This window comes from Solanum stenotomum, chromosome 11, assembly GCF_019186545.1.
Source record: "Solanum stenotomum isolate F172 chromosome 11, ASM1918654v1, whole genome shotgun sequence".
Taxonomy (NCBI): Eukaryota; Viridiplantae; Streptophyta; class Magnoliopsida; order Solanales; family Solanaceae; genus Solanum; species Solanum stenotomum.
The window spans coordinates 50,852,257-50,862,573 of record NC_064292.1 but is presented as its reverse complement, the minus strand read 5'-3'; the positions used below and the strand labels follow the sequence as shown (position 1 = coordinate 50,862,573).

The 10,317-nt window shown below is 39.9% G+C and overlaps 2 protein-coding genes and 1 long non-coding RNA gene across 10 annotated transcripts in view; 2 read left to right on the top strand and 1 right to left on the bottom strand.

Annotated features, from left to right (window-relative positions):
• LOC125844341 (beta-D-glucosyl crocetin beta-1,6-glucosyltransferase-like) overlaps positions 1 to 10,317 on the bottom strand; it is a 133,912-nt gene that overhangs the window by 60,822 nt on the left and 62,773 nt on the right. The window lies entirely within an intron of this gene.
• The window catches only part of LOC125844329 (rust resistance kinase Lr10-like), a 368,189-nt gene that overhangs the window by 296,713 nt on the left and 61,159 nt on the right, over positions 1 to 10,317 (top strand). The gene's annotated exons all lie outside the window — the stretch shown is intronic.
• On the top strand, positions 3,862 to 5,984 carry LOC125844374 (uncharacterized). Its single transcript, XR_007444144.1, has 3 exons — positions 3,862 to 3,965; positions 4,426 to 4,503; positions 5,738 to 5,984. It is a non-coding gene; the product is annotated as an uncharacterized LOC125844374 (long non-coding RNA).

Sequence of the window (10,317 nt, the reverse complement as noted above, 5' to 3'; positions counted from 1 at the left end):
GGGGGTCGTAATTTCCTTGTTACGGGAGAGGCATCTGGCGATAATTTGGAGCGTTTGGACGGGGGGCTTGATATTTGGGATATGAGTTGGTTTGGTAATTTCGTTGTGGAGCTTGGTAGTTTGGGGGGGGGTATTTTGGCAAAGTGGAGTTGGGGTTTGGTACATTGGGGGAGGCGTTTGGTAATTTGTCTGAATGTTGGCACAGTTGGGGGTGGCATTTCGATAGTGATGAGATGGAGTCTGGTAAACTGGAGGGGGAGTTTGGTAGTTAGGAGTGGGAGTATTTTGATAGCTGGGAAGAGGGTGTTTTGGTAACTGGTGGGAGGGGTATTTTGGTAATCAACATGTGCATAACATGCCGAGTACGAACTCTGTGAAGGTCGAGAATGACCTTGGTATGATGATGATTTCCTTAGGGTTTTCTTCCCTTCATAAGAGATAGAGGACACATCCTCTCTTTTCTTCTTCAACAAGCCCAAAGATCCGGGCGAGGCAGCAACACGAGCAATCTTCCCGGTTCTCAATCCATCTTCGATAGTCTCACCTACCTTGACTATCTCAGCAAATTTTGCTCCAACGAGCAACATAATTCTGTCATAATATTTTGGCTCTTGCACCCGCACAAACACTTCGACGATTTCTTTTTCCGACATAGGAGGTCTAACTCTAACTGCCTCCTTCCGCCATCTATATGCAAATTCTCGGTAACTCTCAGTTGGTTTCTGTTTCATCTTCTCCAAGGAGTAACGGCCAGGAACGATCTCCACATTGTAGGTGAATCGTTCGATGAAGTCCTTAGCCAGAGCATTCCAACAAGACCACTGTCTCGTTTCATGAGACGTAAACCACTCTAGAGCCTCTCCGCTTAAACTTCGGCTAAAAAGCCGCATTAACAAAGCTTCGTCTCTCCCAACTCCCACAAGTTGGTCACAGTAAGCCCTCAGGTGTGCTAAGGGGTTTCCTGTTCCTCCGAAGATGTCAAATTTTGGCACCTTAAACCCTTCAGGGAGGTCTAAATTCGGATGAATGCACATGTCTTCGTAACTCAACCCGGCGACCTCAGGAATGCAGTTCAACTCCTTCATGGCTTTTCTGATTTCCTCCTTCATATCTATCTTGGCAGTCTCTTCCTTTGACCTCCACTCTCTCTCCCTCTCCTCATAGTGGTCGAGCTCCGAACCATGGGCGTCATGCTCATTGGGTACCGGTATTTGAAAAGTGGCTTTTTGTGGTAATGGTGGAGCAATAGAGGGACTCTAGCCATTTAAAGCGGCGTGATAGTTTTGGGGAAAAGTTTGGGGGCTGGTATATTGGTTTTGGCGAAGAAGGGAAGTGTGTGGGTTATTAGCGTTTTGGCTGTGAGGGGGTAGGCCAATTTGGTGGTTTGCATTGGGGGGAGGAAGTGGTGCTTGGAGGTTGGTATTTTGAGGAGGGGGTGGTGTTTGATAAGAGGTTGAGACATAGTGGGGGTTTTGGGTGGTAAGGTCAATGATGGAGGGATTACGAGCAGGGCTTAAAGGCGGGTTCTGAGCTTGTTCCACGTTAGGAGGGGGAATTTGAGCTGGAGGCCTTCCGTCTGGTTGAGCGTTGACAGCAAAACTCGGAGGAGGCAAATCATTCTTTCTCTGCATCTCGACCCTCATCTCAGCAATTTGTTGCATCAACTGCAGGATCAGTTCATTCTGATCAGCAAGGGCGGGTTGAGCCACTACGACATCAGTAAGGCTGATTTCTTCGTTGTTATCACCCATTGCTGCTTCTCCCTTTTGTGAACTTTGATTGGGGAAGGAATCTGTAGGACCTTTAGATCTAGTGAAATAAGGATGATCAGCCAGCTTATCGACACAGACCAGTTTTAACTACCTGTTGAGAAAAACAACTCAAAGGAAAATATGTTAGTTTTGATTCGGCACAAATAATGCAAAATATCATATAGAAAGCAGACAATCACATAAAAGTTGCTTTGTTTGAGAACATACTAACCCACGAATAATGGGGACTAACTTTTGAACAAACAGGAATTTGCTCATTTTTATGTTGAGGTTGGTGACTCAGAAAGGTTAAATTGCGTTGAGCTAATGTCTTCTTGTTGTATCTCTAGGCATTTGTTGATCTGACCTCAATGTTTCATTGTAGAATAAAGGGAAATTTTTTTTTTAAAAGATAGGTGTCGAGCCTTGGAAGGCTGCCTACGTATCTCCCAAGGAGAATTCAGGCCCTACGTAGTTTGAAAACAAAAGGAAATCTCATTTTCATTCATTCATTTCTTGAAGATTACAAAGAAAGTGAAAAGCAGACAATAAAACTCCTAAAAGATAAAATGTGCCTCCACTCAGGCCATTCTTTTTCTGATTGTCGCACTAATCACGGGGGGTAAACTCATATGCTTCGAGGGTGGTTTTCTCATTCCCTTCCTTCCATCGTCCCTGAATAGGAGACCTATAGACAATTTCCTCCCCAGTGTCTTCTTCAATAGCTTCAGGTCTAGCGCATTTGGGATCACTGCTGGTGGCCTTTTGGCTGAAGAAATAGTGTTTTCCACGTGGCTTCTGAAGCATCATGGTTATCTCTTTGAGGGCATCGCGCTTCTTCCGCACAGCAGCTGTCTCTTCATCTATAACAACACATTTTGTCATTTTTGCTGCCAATTCCACGTCTAGTGCCGCATTTGCTGTTCGTGTGGTTGCGGTGGCAAACTCCACTTCTATTCTTTTTTTTCTGGTTTCTTGGATCTCTTGTCTGAGCCGCTGTAATTTCATCCTCAAATCCTCCTCGATTAGGTCTATGTCGATGCCCTTCCCTTTTTCCATCTTAGCAACAATTTTACCTTTCCTGAGATAATAGAGTAATGTTTTAGGATTTCGTAGTAGGATTTTATTTTTTTGGCTGAGAAACTCAAGACTCATGAAATTTTGGTCGGACATTTTGGTAATGACTTGTATTTTGTGGATATTTTCAAAAAAAAATTGAAAAGGAGTGGGCTAAAAATGTCCTCATTCAAAGCAACATATCACATAAACAGTTAAGCCACACAAATATCGCGTCCTAAACATGCATGTGACCCTTTTGTGCCAAGGGTAGGCCTAGCGAATTGAAGGATGTATATGTCTGTAATGACCCTCTTGGTCATTTCTGTGTCTTGCCTTCTGTGTGTCGTTTAGAGCGTTCCTATAGCGACCCCAAGTCATTTATGACTTGCTGGGACTGATAGTTCGGTCACCTGGTCGTTCGTTTGGTCTTGGTGCGAGTTTTTGTGTTTTGGAGCTTATGAACCTTGAACGATCATTTTCGATCAAAAGTTCAAGAAGATGACATCGGAATCCAATTCTGACGATTCCATCAGCTCCGGAAGGGTCATTTTAGAACAGTAGCATGGTCGACATGACTCCCGAGGTTTTCAGTGTGAGTCGGTGCGATTAGGCGTTTTAACTTTAAGTTTAAGCCTAAGTTTGACTTTGGTCAACAGTCTGAGTAAACGCGCTCGGATGAGAATTCTGTCAGCGTGGTTAGCTCCGGAATGTCGAGTTTGGTCTAGATTGACCCTTCTTTTGTGTCTGGAGGTTTTCGATATCTTTCCGAGCTCTTTTGTGAGTTTTGATTTAAAATGGCTTTTGGAAGTGGGACCCACTTTTTATCGAAATGACCTCTGATGAAAATTTTGACTACGCCGTTGAGTCTGGAATATCGAATTTGGTATAGTTGCATATCTTGTTTGCGTGCACGGGGTTCCGAACGAGATCAGAGCACCCCATCGAAATTTCAAGTTTTGGAAATGTTGCAGATTTTCTGCAATTTTCTGCAATAAATTGCAGAAAATCAGCAACATTTTCCAAACTTCAAACCCTCATCTCTCTCTCATCTCTCATCTCTCAACCGATTTGGGTGATCTAAAAGGCTAAGTTGTGAGATTTTTCGAGGACAACGCGTTGGTGATCTCGGATAGTGATTTGGAGTCCCCGTTTGAGGTAATTTTCGAAAAATACCTGCTGCCAGACCCTTTTTGTGAGCTTGATTTTGGAAATTTTTGAGACTTGTTTTCTTAGCCATTTTAGATTCGATTTTGGTGATTTTTGAGGCTATCTTGAGTGGTTTTTCGAGGAGAACATTGTGGTGTTGTTAGATTTTACTGTAGATCGCCCGTTTTTGGTAAAAACGCTGAATTAGCTACTGTCTCATTTCTATTCTTTTGAGAAAATTTGGGTTTTAGTTGCTTGTTGATATTGTGTTGTTCCCGAGCCCCGAATTGTGTCCCATTATGGGACATGAGCTGGGGGAACTAGTTAGGACCCACTTTTGGGGTTAATTTCGGAATTTCCTGCGCGGGTCCCACGATTCCCGTTTTGACTCCAAAATTGACCCATCTCCGTTTGTTGTGATTTTGGTGTCTAAATGACCGTATTAATGTTGTGACTCTATTTTTGATAGCGGGGAAGCGTTTCGAGACCGTTCATAAAGGGAAAGCTCCGAAGGAGTGATTTTGGAGCGCGTGTGATCGGCCTAAAGGTAGGCTACGGTTTTCCCTCTCTTAGATTGAGCTCGAGAATGTGAATGCATGTTGATTAGTTGGGATTTGGGTTGGGTAGTCATTGAATCTTGCATAGGTGTTAAGAAATCATATTTTCAGCCTATTTCGGGAATTACCGGGTAACTGTGACCATGTTTTGTGTTATTAACGGACCCTCCTCGCTATGTGGAGTGCTTGGATGCTTAATTATTATTTATTTGAAGAATGTTGGGCCTTAGTTTAGGTTTGACTAGGGCTTGCCTTAGAAATACATTATTCGGATCCAATAGGCCTTAGTTTTGCCCCGACGTCGCTTGGTCGGCTTAGATCCATGTATACTGATGTAGCAGACTTGAGTCTGATAGTTTGGGCCTTAGTTAAGCGATACTCTTTCTCTGACTATAGTTATCCTTATTTTTCCCCGATGTTACGGCTTCACGAGTTACGTCGGCGACACTAATTCTACTTCGCGATTTGAATTTGGTTTTCGATTTGGTTCCAAGGACTTACATTGATTGGCTATGTGTGGACGGCGTTTCACGGACATTTATGAGTATGGATCGATTGGGACTCTTTCAGCTGCTACATTGGCATCTTTATAAAACATCCGGTTTAAGGTCCGGCCTCTATTGCCCAGATACTTATATAGAGCATCCGGTTTAAGGTCCGGCCTCTATTGCCCAAATACTTATATAGAGCATCCAGTTTAAGGTCCGGCCTCTATTGCCCAAATACTTATATAGAGCATCCGGTTAAAGTTTCGGCCTTTTATACTTGTTACTTGTGATTGGTTACTTGGGTATTTCTTGTGAGCATCCGGTTCGAGGTCCGGCCTCCATACTGTCAGATTCTACTAATTAGGGTTGAGTTTCTGGTTCGATGTTCTTCATTCTTGGGTTCGTATATGCAATTCTTTTTAGTTATAGTTATTTTGTGTACTCGTCGGGCTTATGGGGGTCCGTTCGGGTTTTTATTTAACTTGCGCACGAGTGTACCTTCTGGGCTTATGGGGGGTCCAGTTAGGTGTAGTTAGCTTATAGATTACTTTAGTTAGTTCTTTGTACACTCGTGTGCGTTCCATTGTTAGTTAGATTTTAGTTCTTGACCCTCAGTTTGTATTATTCCTTCTTTTCATATTGCATTTACTTTTCAAGTTCAGTCGGCCTATGATGCCTACTGGGTACCTGTTGTTTTGGTACTCATGCTACGCTCTGCATCTATTTCGTGATGCAGGTCCGGGCACTAGTAGCCAGCGTTGATCGAGCTTGGAGCAGACTGATCCGGAGACGGGAGTGAGCACACGACGTTTTGTACTATTTCAATCTCCATCTGTATATATAGACTTGTCTTTTACCTTTCGAGACAGTCCAGTCTCTGTTGTCCACTTTTGGGACTTGTACTCATTTTGTTAGTAGCTCTGTACTAGTGACTTCCAGGTTCTAGGAGGGATCTTTATTTGTATGTATGTTTTTGGTTTGCTTCCGCCTGTTTATATTGTTATTTGCCTACTCTTGTTTAGTTTCTACCCTCAGACCCATTACTTGTTATTCCGGGTTACGGGTTGGCTTACCTACTGGTGGGTTATAGTAGGTGCCATCATGACTTGAGAAATCGGGTCGTGACAATGTCTTTTTAAGCCAATTAAATTATCCCCAAAATATTTCATTAATAATATTTAAAAATGTTTGACAAACATAAAATTGGGGAAAAGAGTTCGAAAAGTAAATTACAAAACAAAATACAAATAAAGCAATCCCACGCAGGGGATGACAACAAACTTCAAGCTCCTCCTAATCCTTCACCAAGTCTGGCCCTCTTGGCGATGCTGACCTCTTCCCACATAGCATATCTGTTCGCCCATAGGTGATCTCTTGCCAACCGGCCCCCTTCTTGATGTCTGAACCTTTCGACCGACTGAATTTGTTGCTCCATGCTATCATCTAGTTCTGACATACATTGCCTGGCTCTTCGTAGCTCTTGCTTCAACTGAGCTATGACTTTGGCGTCCTCTGAATGTCGACGTTGATGGTCTAACTCATTCTCGTCATACTTCTCTTGGAGTCGATGAAGTCGAATTTAATGCTTGGCCCCAACATCTGCAATAATATGGGGAACATTTGGACCAGGCTCAATAGTTCCGGCGAGGCTCTTCTTCAACCATTCTTTGTAATCCTTAGAACATTTTGGACGGAATCTGTTTGGTATCGGCTCACCCAATACCCTTCGGGTCTTCCATGTTCTACGTATGTCTTCAGCATAAGAGACTCGTCCATTGTCATGATCGGTTGCAAATTTCTTCATGTTTGCAATTTGGGGAATCTCCTGTTTCCCTCCCAGTTGTCTAAGGACTCGACCGGGAGCATATGGTCTAGTCCCTCTTAACCCGGCAAATATCAAGTAAGGGGTCTTTTCAGCTTGAATCACCATTTGCTTTGTCACCACCAGACTTTCTATCGACCACTGTACATTTTCCTCTCTTAGCCCTTGAAGTCTTGGATACCAGAATTTTAAACCTCCAATTTTGTTACAATGATTATGGTACATCCACCAATCATGACCTGCAAACTGGTCCGATCGTCTCAACGGATCTGGTTCTTCCGAATTATGTGCTTTGATCAAGTGCCTCATCATCCACCACTGAAGTATCAGGTTGCATCCCTGAAAGAAACGCTCTCCACTTTGACACTTGTCCAAAGCCCTATAAATGTTGGCCAAAATCATGGGTGCCAAAGTGTAGTACTTAGTTGCTAACCCGTAGCCCACCCCATAAAAGATAGCATAAGTGACCATTACTACACTCGGATGGATAGTATAGTTTGGTCCCTGGGGATATACCATCGACCCAAGTAGGCATATCGCAAAGGCAAGAGGACGTGTCTCCTTCCATTTCTCTTCTGAGACAAACTCTTCTTTGAACATTTCATAGGCTTTTGCACGTCCGAATCGGTAATAAAGCTTTCGAAGCGGAATGTTTGGCCCGGGCAACTTGTCCATCCAATCAGCTTTGACGAGTGACAGTTTTTCTTTAATTTCAGCAAAATCCCATGTTTTTGGGAAAAGGAGATCTGTATCGAGTTGGAACCTCCTTTTGTTACACATGCCAACACTTTCGTAACTTGCCAGGACTTCTTCAATAGTCGGCGTCATTTCCACTTCCCCGAATCGAAATACCATATTGTCGTTGTCCCAAAACTTTACCATTGTTCCAATTAAACCAGGTCAAGCCACCATTTCCATCAATGACGGGAGATTGCCTATGTGTCTTTGAACTTTTCTCTTGTCCCCGTTGTTCATGAACTTCCACCAAACTTGGAGATAAGGGTCAGGTATGTTCATCATTCGAGTTCTTAGAGGCTCATGTACTGGATCCATTCTACAAGAAAAACAGAAAAAGGTAAGTTTCCCCCGCCCCCATTAGATAATTGATTTGTTTTAAAAATACATATACATCCTCCAATTAACATATAAATATGATTGTCTCTTTATTGGCAAGATGGGTCAAATAGACACAAGGTGAGCTTCTAATGGGCCCAACACGCCTTGGGTGTTGGGTCAACTTAGTTCAAAATGCGCTAAAAGTCAGGATTTGGTTTCGCTCTACGCTAATTGACTAATAGTGGCTTTTGAGAGACCGGGAACCCAAGTGGACAACTTAGGCTGGAATTCACGACAACCATTGGACGCATGACGAATCAATAAATTGCCGATCATTCCAAAAAGGGTTGGGTATAAAAAGTACGGTTGCAGTTCCGCAAAACCGTCCTTTAATATACTATACATACAAGAGAATATGCCATGAAATGCAAGGACAGTTATATCAATTTAAACATGTTGAGAGCAGATAAACAATTTAACAATTAATACAATTAGTCAAACAAGTCAAATCTTATGGTTAGAACTTAATTAAATCCCCAACAGAGTCGTCATTTTTGTTGTGCCGTAATTGTCCTATCTTTAGAAAAATCACCTTTTTGAAATATTCTAAGTATAAAACAATTGGAAAAGAATACTTAGAAAAGAGTCGCCACTTAATTTTTTAAAGAAATTAAGAAAACTTATAATTTTCAAAGATTTAAACAGAAAAATCATTTGAAAATACCAAAGAGGGTTCGAGGTTCAATTTACACTTTGAGAAGGGTTTAAGCATTCGAAGTGTCTGCTAACATGCGGTTGACCTGTGACTTGACTAAAATATATTTGACTATTTTTAGAAAAAAAATAAAAAATAAAATAATTTAACATAAAAAAAAATAATAACTTATAACATATTTGATTAAGAAAATAATTAAACAAATGACACATTTTATTTCATCTTTATTTTTTAGAGGAAGGGATCCAAAATGATACATTCGACTCAAAATACAAGTGATTGGAATATTAATAAAACTAGATTAATTAGAATTTATTTAATTCATTTTTAAACCAATTTGATAAATTAAAACATGAAAACCATTTCTTATTAATTGATTAACCCTTTTTTTTTTTTGAGAAAATGACTTAAGTATATTTTTTTATTTATTATTAGTAATCAATTGAAAAGAATTTGACTAACACATTTTAAAGTTTATTAAAAATAAAAAGAATAAAATAAAAAAATACTTCAACTTAGAACAATTTTGAAATGAGTAAAAAAAATGATTTAAATGAAGAAAACCCTTAAAGAACATATCTTTAAAAAATATTTAGGGAAAATAATTTAACATAAAAATATATAATATTTTATGATATTCGATTAACTTTGATAAAAATAGTTAAATAAAGAATAATTTTTAAATTTTTGGAAAATTAGATCTTAATTGAAACAACTTGGTCAATTAGGATTTTAACAAAACTAGATTAATTAAAATTTATTTGCGTCATTTTTTAGAGATAATAATTCGAACCAACTCGGTAGACACACCAAGACATTATTTTAATCTAATTAAAGAAAAGTGAAAGTTTTGACTAAAAATATTTGAATAAGCATAAGAGTTGATAAAAAATGAATTGTTTTTAAAGAAACTAACATATAGAACATGATTTATCTTTTGGGGAATTTAATTAAATTAAGTCGCAATTAAGAAAAAAAAACAAATAAATAAATAATCACACAATTAGATAAGTTAGAAATTGAATTTGGGCCTCCCTTTTGGGCCAATTACGTTGCAATTTCTGGGGATTTTACTCAATCCCGTTTTTGGTATATGTCAGCTGTATATTCTTGTATACGGGTCAGATTTGGCCAATTTTCCTGTATATTGAACCGTATACCAAATGTATACAATCCACTTCTTCCCCTGCGACCTGTATTTCCATTTTTTAGTCACGTATTTGTTGCACTGATCTGTATATCAGTGTATACAGTTGTATATAATATGCATACAACCCATTTCTTGGGCTTTTGGACTAATTTCCAGCAGCATGTTGGAGCTCTGGAACCTGTAACAACTTCCAAATATAATGGGGCTGACTTGATTAATAGGGAAAAACAAAGATCAAGCCTTCATGGCTCAACTCGGAAATGCAAGGGTTAGAGTCAAATAGACTCGGCCAATGTCACATGTAAACAAAGTAAAGGAGAAGAATTAGACTGAATATACTTGACTGCATATAACATTTAAGTAGCTACTGATTTCTAACAAATCATAAACATAAGCCGCAATATGCGCACCAATCCAAACATAAAAACTAACAAATCATGATCATAATATTCAAAGCATGAAATAGCATAGTAGAGGAGAGTGATGGCGAGAGAGGTGACCAAGGTTAGACAAAAACTTAAAGTAAATAATTGAACATGCAAGTAGGAAAATGAAGAATTAATATGGTTAAGT